Here is a 13594-nt window from a genome sequence, read left to right as displayed (position 1 = left end):
GTATAAAAATCTTCAATGTTTCCTATAATGACTCAATTTAGTAATGTTCATTTTAAAATTAAGCATGAGTTAGAATGTAACTCATTATTCTATATAACTCATACTGTAACTTTAAAAAAAACACTTATTAATAAGTACTTTCAATATTCCATAGTGTTTTCATATAATACAATATTTTAATTTTTGAAATCAAATTATTATCACTGTTATTTGTGCCATAATATTTATTTAGGTGTGTGTGTGTGTGTGTGTGTGTGTTTGTGTGTGTGTGTGTGTGTGTGTGTGTGTGTGTGTTGCCCATGTGCATGTATTTGCACCACATGGATGCCTAGAACCTACAGATAAGTAGAGGGTATTGGATCATGTGGAACTATAGTATGGATGGCTAAAAACCACAAGAGATGCTGAGAAACAAACCCAGGTCCTATGCAAGAGTAGTAAATGTTCTTATCTGCTAATCCATCTCTCCAGATCAGCAATATACATTTTTAGAATTTAGAATCCAAATTTAAAATTTAGTGTACGGAAGTGATGGCTTTGTCAGCTATGAAGTATATTCAGTCATTTCCAGAAGTATGTTACTCTAATCTGGTGTTTCTAGGATTTCCTGAGTTTGGCTATTGGGTGTTTTCTTCCTTTTCCTCACCTGATACAAGGACACTTCTCTTTTTGGTGGTTTTCCTGAATGCCTTTGAAAAGTATTGCACTTAGAAAGGAATACACACTGGTCATATTTTATATGTTCAGACTTTCTGCACTAGTAACTAGTATCTTCATAAAATAAACAATACTGAAAATGACAGACATAAGAATAGTCTTCCAGATAAGCAATAGCGCAGAGAATTTAGGGACAACGGTTATTTCTGCCATGCTTGGTTTGGCTTTATTTTACTTGCAATCTTGATGTAGGTTTATGTTACACTATTTGCCAGTGCTGAGAAGTCAAACAAAGCCGCCCAACTACACAAACACACAAACATTCAGACACAGCACTAAAGACTCACTAACAGAGTCCCAGTACCTAACTAATTCCAAGAAATGGCTTACATCAGAGAACTGGTACTCAATCAGGACAATCTGTCTCCCTTGAGTTAATGAGGAAGGTTTATTGCTGGGCTTCTCATGTTAAATCAGGAGACTAGGCTCAGCTTATTAAATGCTTCCTGAGCACATAAGGCTACTATGTTTCATCCTCTGAATAATATCACAAAAGAAAACAACACATCTGGAATGTATTTCTTTATGATGTAGTGTACATTCTAAACAGAGTGTACTCATAAAAGCCATGGATCTTGAATAAACAACTTACTGGAAGCAGAGAACCAGCAAACTATGGGGAAGCTGCTACACACTTAGGCACAGACATGTATTAGGGCATCACACTAGACAAAGAAGACCTTTTGCTCCTAAGAGTGTGGATTGACTTGTTCTGAAAAGATTATAAGTGACTGGCAAATACCTCCTTTCAAGTTCTGCCATAGGAGGATCATTCTCTTTGAAACTGACTTACACCTAAGGGACATTTTCAGATGTAGTGCAATAGTAAGACACTCCAGTAAGGAAAGGTTACATATGGCAAAATAAAACACTCTCGTCATTGCTATAAACTGACAATAAACTTTGCACTGTGGCCTGGAAAACACTGTAAAAAAACAAGCTATAAATACCCCCCAAGAAGTCCAACACGTCTAAGAATCTGGCGTATGGCAATGGGCCATAAGTAGTTGGCATCAAGAAATCCTGCAGTGACTACTGGAATGAAGCACACCTCTAGTAGCTGGAAATGCTTAGAAAGCCAGGAAGCAGGCTGGACTATCAGCCATGCTGACAGACAAAAGGGCTCAGGAATTGGAGTCATTTCAGAAGTGGCCCAGGCTTTAGAGAAATATAGGTGATTGCTGAGAGAAGGGGCTGAGAGAAGGGCTTGCTTTGATGGCAGGATGGGGAGACTAAGTCATTAACCAAGGCATACAGAAAACTTTCAGGGATACATAGATTTCATCTATAGGAAAGAAGCATAATTGAGCATCAAAGTTTTTTATTATTATCATTATTATTATTATTATTATTACACCCAGAATGCTGGGCTAGAAAGCAGTTATATTTCCTACTGCACAGAAGAAATGTCCCTCAGTCAGGGCTAGGCTTAAGCAGAAGTTAAGATTTAAACAATTCTAGTAATAAAAATAGAATATGATAAATGTTGCTAAATAGGCTTCAAGGGAAATATCCAGTTAAGCAACCAACTATTTTTTTCTTTGAGATTATTTTTTATCTGACTTGACTCACTGGCTTAAGCATATTGTAAAATATCTGCATGTGTACAGTTAGTCTAGAAAGAGTTTCAGGACAGCCAAATTTAACTATGTTCCTGGCATTCTCTGATGTCAATCTTTAAGGACATTTTCTGGTACACACGCTGTAACATTGATTAATGCATCACTTAAATAGATGAACTGGTGGATAAAAGTTAAAACAAACTACATTTTCCTCCTTTTTATGGGACAAGAACATGATTCACAACTGTATCTGAAGTCAACTTTTCTTGAGCAAGTCACTCAAAGCTCTGCGTAAAACCTCCACAAGATGAGCTGCACTTCTCCCAAACTGAAAGTGAATAGGGTGAACAGCCTATCTTTACATGCACTCATCCTCAAAATGATATGCGTCAGACCTTGCATTTTCATTAACAGATGAAAATGTACCGTAGAAGGAGTAAGAGGATTGAGAGGGGAGGCTGTTGAGGGTTTACGGTGTTTGAGAAACACAGTGAGACACTGGGAACATGAGCCTGGTGATCCTCTGTCACTTCTTCTACCTGACCAAGAAGCCAGAGCAGCCACATTGGTGATGGGGGAAAGGAGATGAGTATGTACTGATGTCGCTGTGCTGGTCAACCAGACACCAAAGAAATAGACCCCTAGGCAGTGAGACAGCTCAGAAGGTAAAGCATTTACCAAGTAAGCCTGACAACCCACGGGGAAGGAGGAAACTGTCTCCATACAGCACATACATTACTAATATAATAGTTTACAATATACACAAATATATTATGTAAATATGTTTTAAAGAGATGAACAGAAGACATATCCTTTCAAAACTTCCTAGGCATGCTAACTAATAATTCAATTCTGCATCATGAAATAAAAAGCTCTGACTGATTTAGATTGCCCGACAGGCTATAGTGGAAAGACGTATCTGGTCTAGATAGCCTAGCAAGCCATAATGGATTGACCCAAACTTCCTCATTACCATTTGCATGAAATTGACTTTACAATGTTAGAAGAAATACATGGCACAAGATACAAACTACTTTCCACACAGAAGTATCCAGTAAACATTCATCATAAATGTTGTTATTGTTGTTGGTAAAAGTACACCTCATCATTTCCAACACATAAAAGAAGAGGTGCATGTGTTTATCAATGTTCTCGAGACACCATCGATTTTAAATCTTTCTTAAAAAGGCTTTCTTTGGAGGAAGAAGCTCCTTGGGGTGAGGGTCTAAACCCTGCTCTTTTAAAATGTTCATTTACTTGATTGCATGTTTATAATGGTATGAGTCAATGTATGTACTATGTGACCCGTGTGTATGAATACATCTGCAGAGATCAGAAGAGAGTGTTAGATACTTGGAATGGGAGATGAGATACAATGTGGGTACTGGGAACCAAACTTGGGTCCTCTATAAGAGCAGCAAGTGCTTCTAACCAGTGAGCCACCTCACAAGCCACTAGACATGTAAATATTCGTTCATTTAGTCAACCAGTGTTTGCTGAATATCGATAAGGTGGGCACTGGTAACTTCTGGTAATTTGATACTGAACCAATTCCAAAAGATACATACAATTAAAATCTGCAGTATGTGCCACATAATAGAAGAACCCATATGTAAAACAATACATAATAGGGCAATTGACTTAGCACAGAAAACCAAGAGAAGTAACTTACAACCGGATATCTGGATTAGAGAAGGGAGGGGAAAGGAGAGAACCAAGCGAGGACAAGTGTTCTACTGAAGGAGATACAGGAAGTAAACACATGGACATGACTCAGGAAGGCGTGTAGATCTTATCTACCTTCACTGCACGAGTAGGGCTTTGAGACCATGCATTTATGATGCAGTGTGTATAAGTATTAAGTCCCGAAGCCACTTTCAAAGTTCTAAGTAATTTGGTCAAACAGCTTCATTTCCAGTCACTAAGAAGAAATATTTTTAACATTTTCAATATCATATGGACGATGTTTATAAACACAGATAACCAACATCACTTTTCCTTTTAATGTATTACACAGGCAAACAGTTTTTTAAAAAATAATATTTTGTGGTTTACTGAAGTTGCAGATGGCTGGTTTTATGACTTCATATTGACCTTTATCTTCAAAATAAAGCATGTTTCTCCCATGGATGTTTTCACTTGGCCTCTCCTTGTTCCTCCTGCTTCTTCCCTCAGCCCACATTTCATTATTTATTGTTAACTGACACCCTGCATAGTAAAGATCACATGGCTGATAAAGGCTCATGTCATTTATATAAAGCTAGTAGGTTTTGTCAGTACCCAGTAGGGAAATCACACAGAAGCTGTCAGTCATATAGTAGCCAAGGATACATTATCAAAATGATACACCTGTGACATCCAATCCAAAACCACACTGCAAAGAGATCAGCTGACAGAGAGACGGGCTGATCTATGCCTGGCTGGGCTGGATATCACTCCACTCACGCATGATTATGAAGTCTGATTTAAGAGGCTTTTCCTTGGTGAGGGCATATCCATGCACTGTCAAAACATAGAGAGATGTGAAAATCTTTTAATTCAGCTAATCTGAAAGTAATTCCATTTGGTTATTGAAAGTCACATGTCGTGTTTGTATAATTTCTTTACTGTCACTATAATATACTTCTGTGCTGTCATCTTAAACAGGCAGGCTTCAAGTCAACTCTACTTTTATGCTTGTAAAATGAAAAAATGCATTTTTAACATTCATTGTTTCTATAAAAATTCTCACTCACTTCATATACAGCCATTACATATAGACTGTATCTTCGCAAAAGACTGTCAGGGTTTATTTTGTACCATAAAAATTACTGCACACACACAGACACACACACACACAAGTATAGAATACTGATAGGTCATGCTACTGTTAGTAATACAATTTCCTGCTAAGATATAGCCAAATGATCTTTGAAAGTGTTCCTACTATTCTGAAAACTTCCCCACAGGCTGAAAATCATTGCACTGTATTCATGGCAAGCCATGTAAAGGTGGCCAAAGTGTCATTTCGCTACATGTAAGAACTTGAGATAAAATCTAATCTATCCAACAAATCTACCAAATGAATATGAGTAAATAAATTATTTAGTGGATATGCATATACAGGATAATAAAATGTTATACATTCTATCAATGTTCATCAGCACTGTTGTCCTACACCTTATCTCTTCTTTAGGGAAGAGACCCAAGATGTTAAAGTAAGGAATTAGTTACCACCCTAACATAAAGAGGTGGTGTGCCACAGGCTTTCTGCTGTGCCTTAATGTGATGTGGAGACATGTAAACATCCAGCACCATTTCCCTACAAGTACTTCACTATTGTAGAAGTTAAAAAATAAACTACTTATTATAAAACATACAGATTTAGCCAGTCAAGGTGCAGAAATACTGACCACAAACTCCAAGAAGAGAAGTCATAAAACGTTTTACATCAGAACAGGCCCAACTGGCCCAATATTTAACGATATCTAAATCTATTGCAAAGCAAACTTATCTTCCATGTCATCGTTACTGTTCTCTACGCCAGATTTGCATCTTAGATCTTGTAGGTCTTGTTATCCACAACCTACTAATCTTACGAGCCCTTTAATAAAAGACAAAGTCTCACCTACCTACTGATGTTTTTCAGACAAAATATAGTACTAAATGTTACTGCCACTCTCTGAGCCCCTGGACTCCTCACTAGACCTGTAATCCCATGCTATCATGGGCTGTTAACTCTGTCTTTAAGTATTCACCTCAGATTCCTTCAAACTGCCCATGTGTTCCTGAAGAGTAGAGTATATAGAAAGAAGTCCCTGTGTGTCTCAAAACTGTCTAGACATCCCACTACTCAAGACAGGCCTTTACTATGAGTATTATGATGAACAATAAAGTATGATAGAAAAGCAAATTACTACTGTAAGGTCATAAATGTTTCATTTTCTACTTCTGGAATTTAATGTCAACTAACATAGTACTAGAAAAAACTTTAAAATAAGAAACAATAACCAATTCCAATGACATTAAGAATATTCCATAAATATGACTTCCAGTATCACAGTAATGGAACTATATCTATGTGGTGTGGTCAGAGTCCCACAAGACACTCCAGCATTGCAAATGCACATTGAACTAGCAGTAATTCATAGACAATAGATGGTGATAGATAGATAATATATACATGTATCTATATATGTTCATATATGCATATGTAATCAAACTCTTAACTCTATTCAAATGAACGAACTGGTAGGGAAAGCTCTTTAACCTGGGGCTTACCACACATACATTTTTTTTTAAATCAAAACAGTTCTGGTCAGTCTCTTTAATTAAATGAGGTGAAGACAAATCACTCTAATAATAGGTTGATGCTTTGTGTGTGTGTGTGTGTGTGTGTGTGTGTGTGTGAGTGAGTGAGAGAGAGAGAGAGAGAGAGAGAGAGAGAGAGAGACTACCAAAGGTGCAGTCATATGTAATATGGAATTTCAGTCTGATTTTTAAAACAAAAAAATTATATATGGCAGTCTCAAGGAGAATTCAGCTTAAAATTAATTGAAGCAATGTTCCACTGTCACAGTCCAGTCAGCAGTTATATAGAAACACAGTTTGCTTCTTCAAAGGACATAATAAATTTGCTAAGGTACTCTGGTAGACACTGACCCAACTTACATCTAAGCTTCAAATTATGACCCTGTAATTGGCACTTGTTTAAAGAAAGCACAAAGGGAAACCAAAACAAACTAATTATTCTATAGCCTAGATGAAGAGTACTCTAGGTTGTCCCCAGTAACTAGATTTAAAGAGTCGGTGTCGACATAAACTCACATAGCAACATTCTCCCAGGGGCTTTGAATAACATCTCTTCGTGTAAAATAGGTGAACATTCTTTGAACAGCCCTCATGGGAAGGGAAGAATGGAGGGTGTGTGTTTCATTTCAGAAGAAAAGTGCTCAACTGCAATGGTTTGACCAGTGAAAGCTGCTGAAAGCAAGCAGGTTTTCTGTCCTGTGGTCTTAGTGGGGACCTGAAGAGGTAGCAGGAACAGACAGCTAGGACTCTCAGAAATGGCAGAGCAGGGGTTCATGACCTCCAAGAAGCACTTCTACCTGTACACACCGGAGTCTACTTCAGACTTCCTTCTTTCGTTTTACAGAGCAGGTTCCAGAAGGGGGGAAAAAAAAAGCAGAATTGCAGAATTGCTTCCAGTTCCAAGCAGGAGGGGCTCAGCGTACACAGAAGGGAACCCCACAACTCTGCCATAAATAGCCTTTCTTCTCACTCGGGATACTAGCCCCTTTGCATCAGCAAGGCACAGCCTCCTCTCAGAAGCACCATTCACAAATCCCTCGGTCGCCCCTTCGCGCACGCTCCCTAGGCGCTGGCACCGTGTGCGCGAGTCCCTAAGATTCAAGCCCAAAGGTGAGGGGCCTGACAGCCACCTGCTGTCAGCGCGGGGTTCACTTTCCGGCCGGGTGACCCGGCGCGAGAACACACGCAGGAGCACCCCACGCCCGCATCCCGCGATCCCGGGGTGCGCCACAAAGCAATCCGTCCACTCTACGTGGCGGGCTCCGGAGGCAGGGGCGGTCGGCGTGGAGCTCCCGCCTGCCCCACCGCACCGCCCCCGCCCCCGCTCCGCAACCGGAGCTCGCGCCAACTCTGCGACCGAGACCCCCGGATTGCAGGAGCGGGCCACGCCGCGCAGTGCCCACGCCCGCCAGGCGAGTCCCCCCCAACCCCCCGCTGGGCCGACGGCCGAGCCGGGGAGAGTCACCTGGTCGCGCTCAGTCCAGGCCCCACGCGAGTCCTCTGCACCGCGTCGCTACCTTGGAGCTGCGGGCTGGTCCCGACGCGGCGTCCACTCCGGCTCGGCCGCTGTCTTCAGCACTCCTCCTGCCGCTCCCGCCTGCGCCACCGCGGCTGCTCCGCCAGAGCTTCGCAGTCAGTCATTCTGAGCGAGGATGGGAGCGGGCGGGGCGCGCGGCGGCCGCGGGTGGGCGGCGGTGTGCGCAGCGGGGCCGCGGGGCGGCTGCAGCGAGCGCCTCCCGGGCAGGCCGCGCTCCCGGCGGCAGGAGGCGGCGCCGCGGCCTCGGAGCGGGTGACAGTGTCGGGCCGGGCGGGGGCAGCCCGAGGGCGGCGTCGGCCAACCGCGTCGCTGGCTTCCGCGCACGCAGCCTGGCGCGGCGACACGCGCACACCCGCGGCCGAATCGGGGGAGGGAGCGGAGCCCGCCGAGCGCCAGATCCCCGCGCCCTGCGAGTCGCCAGGGCAGTAAGGGGCACGCGCGGTGGGACGCTGAAGAATGGGACAGCGCTGCGCCTGGGCTCTCTGTGACAGAGATATTGTCTTTCCCTTCCTGGAGATAGGAGTTATTGCAGTATTCTGTCTGGGTCTTTCCGTGTCATCCGCCCCACGATCGTCTTGACAACTCTGTAGCTAACAAGGTAACAAGGACCCGGCCTCCTTCCCTTTAAACAGGTCACGCCTCCCAGTAACCGTTTGTGGCAGTGATTGTAAGAATGGAAACCTTGGGATTGGCTGGGAGTGGACTCCTCTGCCTACTCTTGCGGTCCTCAGTAGCAACCCAGAGTCCGGAACCAGCTTGACACCATTAGACTGGTGACCTCTTGAAGAAAATGTATCTCTTCAGAGATGGAAATATTTCTGATGCTTGGTGCAGTTGTTTACCTAATTCATTTTCCTGTGATCCTGTCTCCCCTTGCACTGCATCATTTCCTTTAAGGTTGTACTGGGACCTGAACAATTTCCCATTCGTCCTCTTCTTCATCCCCATTCCTTCTATTTATGCCTTTAGCAGACAATACAACACATGGAAACCATTTAACTCTCGCAGAAACATTTAACCCATTCTGCTAGAATATAGGACCATTTCGAGGTACATAATATGTTCCTAAGGTCATACATTAGAGTTCTTACTGGCACATTTTAGAAGCTTCTTTCTCAAAGTTTAAGTTCTTCATGCCTGGTGTACTACTTTGTTTGGAAGCAGCCAGCATGCGTGCGAAAGTCTAACAGCCTACGCTCCAAGTACGTGTGCATATTTGTATGCATCTTCTGGTTAATCTGTCTGACTCCTGCGAAGTGGCTGTGGAGGTCGGATGTACAAGAAGTATACCTTTTGAATGAATATGATTATGATTGTTATATGTTCTTCTGTGAGAGTATCTCTGCTATATGTTTTATTATTATTATTTATTATTATATAACAAAGCAAGACACTCAGAAGGGGAGGTGTTTGCAAAGTTGATGCTGCATTTTTCTTCTTGTGTGGGTTATGGCAAGTGCATATTTAGCATTCGTCAACATGCACGTGTGAGGATTTGTGTTTCTTTGATGTCTGTGTTCATATGTGTGGCTGAAAATATGTGCATTTCATACCTCTCTGTGCGTACTCTCTGCCCACCTTGTTGAAACCTGATGCCTTCAGTTCTAGGTACTCAGGCTAGAGCACATAGAAGTTTCAAGGGATTCTCTGTGGTGAAAGGCCCAGGGTTATGTGTGTTATCACACCCATGGGGAGGGGGAGTGTCCTGGAGGTCCCCAGGTCAGTATAGGGTCAGTACAGGTCCTCACCCTTGCGCAACCAGCACCAGCCACTGAGCCATCTTCCCAGCCTCAAGCCTTTTAATTTACCTTTCTCCAGTAAATGTTGCCATACCCAACTCTCCCATGGCTCCTGCAATGAGTCTGTTAAGAGTTGTTCGGACATATCAAGACGCATAAAGAAAGGACACAGCCAGGATGTTCACACTGCTTCCTGTCCTTCCTCAGAGCTTTAGACAATTGTTAATAGGCTGACCTAAAACCCTCTCCAATGCCACGTCTCTTTTCTTTCACGGTGTAAGAGAGCCTTACAACCTGATCACTTTTAGGAATGGGCAAGGACTTTTAAAAAAAAAATCTGAAAATACTCGAAGCCATGGATGGAAAAGTTACGAAAGTTTGCACCACAGTCTTCAGTAGGAGAAATCTGTGGTTACTGCAAAAGGCAATTTTGAAAAGAAGTTATTTCTAAACATTTTCAGCTCATGAGTTACAAGCTGTAAAGAGACATTTTTAAAAGTTCTGTTCATTTTTTGAAGGACAGTGCTTGATGATGCTGGCTAGGTTCTGACCATTTAGTGGACTTGGTACTGTTTATTTCATTATGGTCAGTAGTCATTATTACTCTATAATACATACTTCAAAATTATAGGAGATATTCCAGGGCATTTTGGTAACCACAACTGACAGCAGTTTTCACACTCACAAATTGCATTCCTAATTGGTGAGAACCATGGCAATCTGTCAGTTGTTGTTTTCATTAAGACACAAAAGCTAACATTTCCTTATTTTATGAAATTTTCCCAAATAAAGATTTGAATTCATATGCACTGGACTAAAAAACAAATGGAATATGTGCCCGAAAACAGACTTCTGAAAAGTGGATTCATTTTCATTATTTTTTATTTTTCTTAAAAAAACAAAAAACAAAAAACCCCTCCATGCTAGAAGCCTCGTTTATGAATTCTAATGGACACTTGAGGAAGTTAGTAAATGAATTATTCTCTTTTAAGATTGCTTCATCTTTCAAGTGGAATTTCCCAGTTGCAGTGCGTTCAACGCGATAATTTTTGTTGTGATAGAAAAACAGAAAGTTAATGACTCCTTCCAGTTTGTTCCTTTTCATCTCTTATGTGCGTGCTGCTGTTAGGTTCCCAAGTGTATCTAACTGGCACGTTGAATGAAGATTTGGCATCGCAGCCTTTGATGAAAGCAGAAAAATTAGGTTGCCAGTTACATATGTGCTCCTTATGTGCACTGCATTCCCACCAGTAATGAGCCAAATTAGGCATTCCTAAGTAGCACCGCTAAAACCTAGAAGTGGGGTTCAGAAAAGATAATAGAGGTTTTTTTTTCTTTCTTTCCTACCCAGTTACTAGCTATAAAATAATTTAGAAACTGAATTAACTTTTCTATATTTACAAAACTATGTAGATAAAGAACTGGTGACATGGGTGAGTAGCCAAATGCTCTCTACCTGGCGTAAGAGTTTGAGTTTCATCCCCATCATCCCCATAAAAGCCAGGAACAGACAGCAATGCACACCTGTAATCCTGCTGCTGAAGAGGGAAAGACAAAAGGACCTTAGGGCTTGCTGGTCAGCCTGTCTAGGGAAATCTTTGAGCTGTGGTTCAGTAAGGGACCCTGTCTCAAAAAAAAAAAATGGTGAAAAGTGAATGAGGGAGACACCTAGTATTAACCTCTGGCCTCCACATGCACACAGACACATGCACACCCCAAAATTTAAAGAATTTTGCATCTCTTTCTTTAATCTTTCCTAGGTGTTGCTCTTTATGATGGCTGCTATCCCGTGAAAGCTGCCAATGGGTAACTGAGGAGAAGAGAAGCAATTCATGCCGAGCAGGACTGGATGAGAAATTGGATCAAGATTGACTCAGCTGCAATTCTGGGTCCAGAAAACACCAAATATGTAGTCTTGATGTGGAAGCACATTGATTGTGATAATCATCCAGATAATAAGGCACAGAAGACAAGAAAAATTATTTTTTTCCTAAGCATACTTGTGATAACTCTTGCTTAGTAATGTGTGTGTATATGTGAAAAGGCAGAGAAAAGGGAAGAGAGACAGGAAGAGAGAGGGGGAGGTAATTACCATGTTTGATTAATTTAGTTTATCTGATCACAATATTTTTTTTAATTTACCAAATTAGTGAGTTAATCTTTTAATGTTATCTATTTCCAAAAAACTGGGCTTTGAGTTTCCTATTGTATATGGTCCTAGCACCTACATAGTAATACATATTTCATTCAAACAGACAGTTGTTGACACACTGAAAAGCATCATCTAAATTATCCCTAAGAACAGTATCTTGATAAAATTTGAAAGTAACCTAAACATATGTATAGGTATAAATATAGCAATAGCAAGAATAAAACTGAAAAGAGAACATATTTGTACTACTTGAATATATAATAAGCAAACAACACTAATAAGAGTCTAAGCCACATTATACCAGTACTCTGGGAAGCTGGAAACTGGTTTTACCATCTGTCAGCTTCTATACTGGCAGCATCACAAATGAGACCTCTTTTGAACAAAACATCACAGCAGGAGCCACAGACATGTGAATTGTAATTAACACGTGAAAATGCATTTCATAGCTTTTGTCATTTATAGAAAACATATTGTGAATTTTTGATTTATAAAATTATATCAAATGTAAGCCATTTTAATTTTCCAAACTTATACACTATTTCATCAAAACTTTGGCCTTTACCAACAGTGAGTATTCCTTAGGTCTGGTTCACTCTTTAATGAGGATCAATTATTTCCTAATCATTCAGGTACAGAAGATGAACAAAAATATAAATCTGCTGAGGACAAATAGTATTGTTTTACATTTATTTAATAGTATTTTCTACAATAAAAACTATTTTCTATAATAAAAAGGTATATTCCTGGCCAGGCGGTGGTGGCGCACTCCTTTAATCCCAGCACTTGGGAGGCAGAGGCAAGCAGATTTCTGAGTGCGAGGCTAGCCTGGTCTACAAAGTGAGTTCCAGGACAGCCAGGACTATACAGAGAAACCCTGTCTCAAAAAAAAAAAAAAAAAAAAAAACCTGAGAAATATAAAGTCAAATCAAATCCTCAAACCTAATAAAATTTTTTCCTCCCTTTCATACCTAAGAGAACAAAAATATTCTAGTTTCTTAGCTCTTTCATACCTGAAAACCCAAATGCACAGCTCATGAGATGTAACTGTTGTGTTACACACATTAAACAAATGTTCAAAAATAGCAATAAGATGAGTGTTCCAAATTGCTGACCAAAATATGAACCAATATTAAAATACAATGTTTATATTCAAAATATTTAATCTCCATTCAAAATGTCTGAGTGTTTCTAGAAATTCAGGTTAATTTTAAAGTCAACATTCTTGGCATTTGTTATTTTGGAGTTTATCAGGTGGATTTATGTTTTACATTCAAACACACTGATACTCCTTTAAACATCTTGATACCTCTAACCTGCCATTGGGTGCATTCTCATACATTGCTTCCAACTTTCTCTTTAAGTACTAACATTAATAAAACAAGATTGGAGCTGGAAAAATAATTCAGCTGTTAGGAGAGTGCATGCTGTTCTTACAGAAAACCAGAATTGGGTTATCGGCAACTGTATCAGGCAGCTCAAAACTGCTAATACATAACCCAGTTCCCTGGGATTGAGTGCCCTCTGGCCTCTGTGAGTGCCTACACACAGATGGACACACCCATGCACACATACCCTGACATACACAAAATTAAAT

General features: G+C 40.7%; 1 protein-coding gene and 1 long non-coding RNA gene across 7 annotated transcripts in view; one reads left to right on the top strand and one right to left on the bottom strand.

Moving 5' to 3' along the window:
- Ccser1 (coiled-coil serine rich 1) overlaps positions 1-8728 on the bottom strand; it is a 1202904-nt gene extending 1194176 nt beyond the window's left edge. For 3 of the 6 annotated variants that reach the window (XR_868854.3, XM_006505955.2, XM_006505954.2), the window contains exon 1: positions 8035-8480. The gene's annotated coding sequence lies outside the window, so the exon portion shown is untranslated. Of the gene's footprint in view, positions 1-8034 lie in introns of all 6 variants that reach the window. The other 3 variants (XM_011241297.3, NM_183310.2, NM_001164316.1) reach the window with 3 other exon arrangements.
- Positions 7878-13084, top strand: A730020E08Rik (RIKEN cDNA A730020E08 gene). Its single transcript, NR_040287.1, has 3 exons — positions 7878-7981; positions 8627-8704; positions 11606-13084. It is a non-coding gene; the product is annotated as an RIKEN cDNA A730020E08 gene (long non-coding RNA).
- The last annotated feature ends 510 nt before the right edge of the window (positions 13085-13594 follow it).

The sequence above is a fragment of the Mus musculus genome, chromosome 6 (assembly GCF_000001635.26).
Source record: "Mus musculus strain C57BL/6J chromosome 6, GRCm38.p6 C57BL/6J".
Classification (NCBI taxonomy): domain Eukaryota; kingdom Metazoa; phylum Chordata; class Mammalia; order Rodentia; family Muridae; genus Mus; species Mus musculus.
Note: the sequence above shows the minus strand (reverse complement) of the source record. Positions and strands in the feature narration are given on the sequence as shown.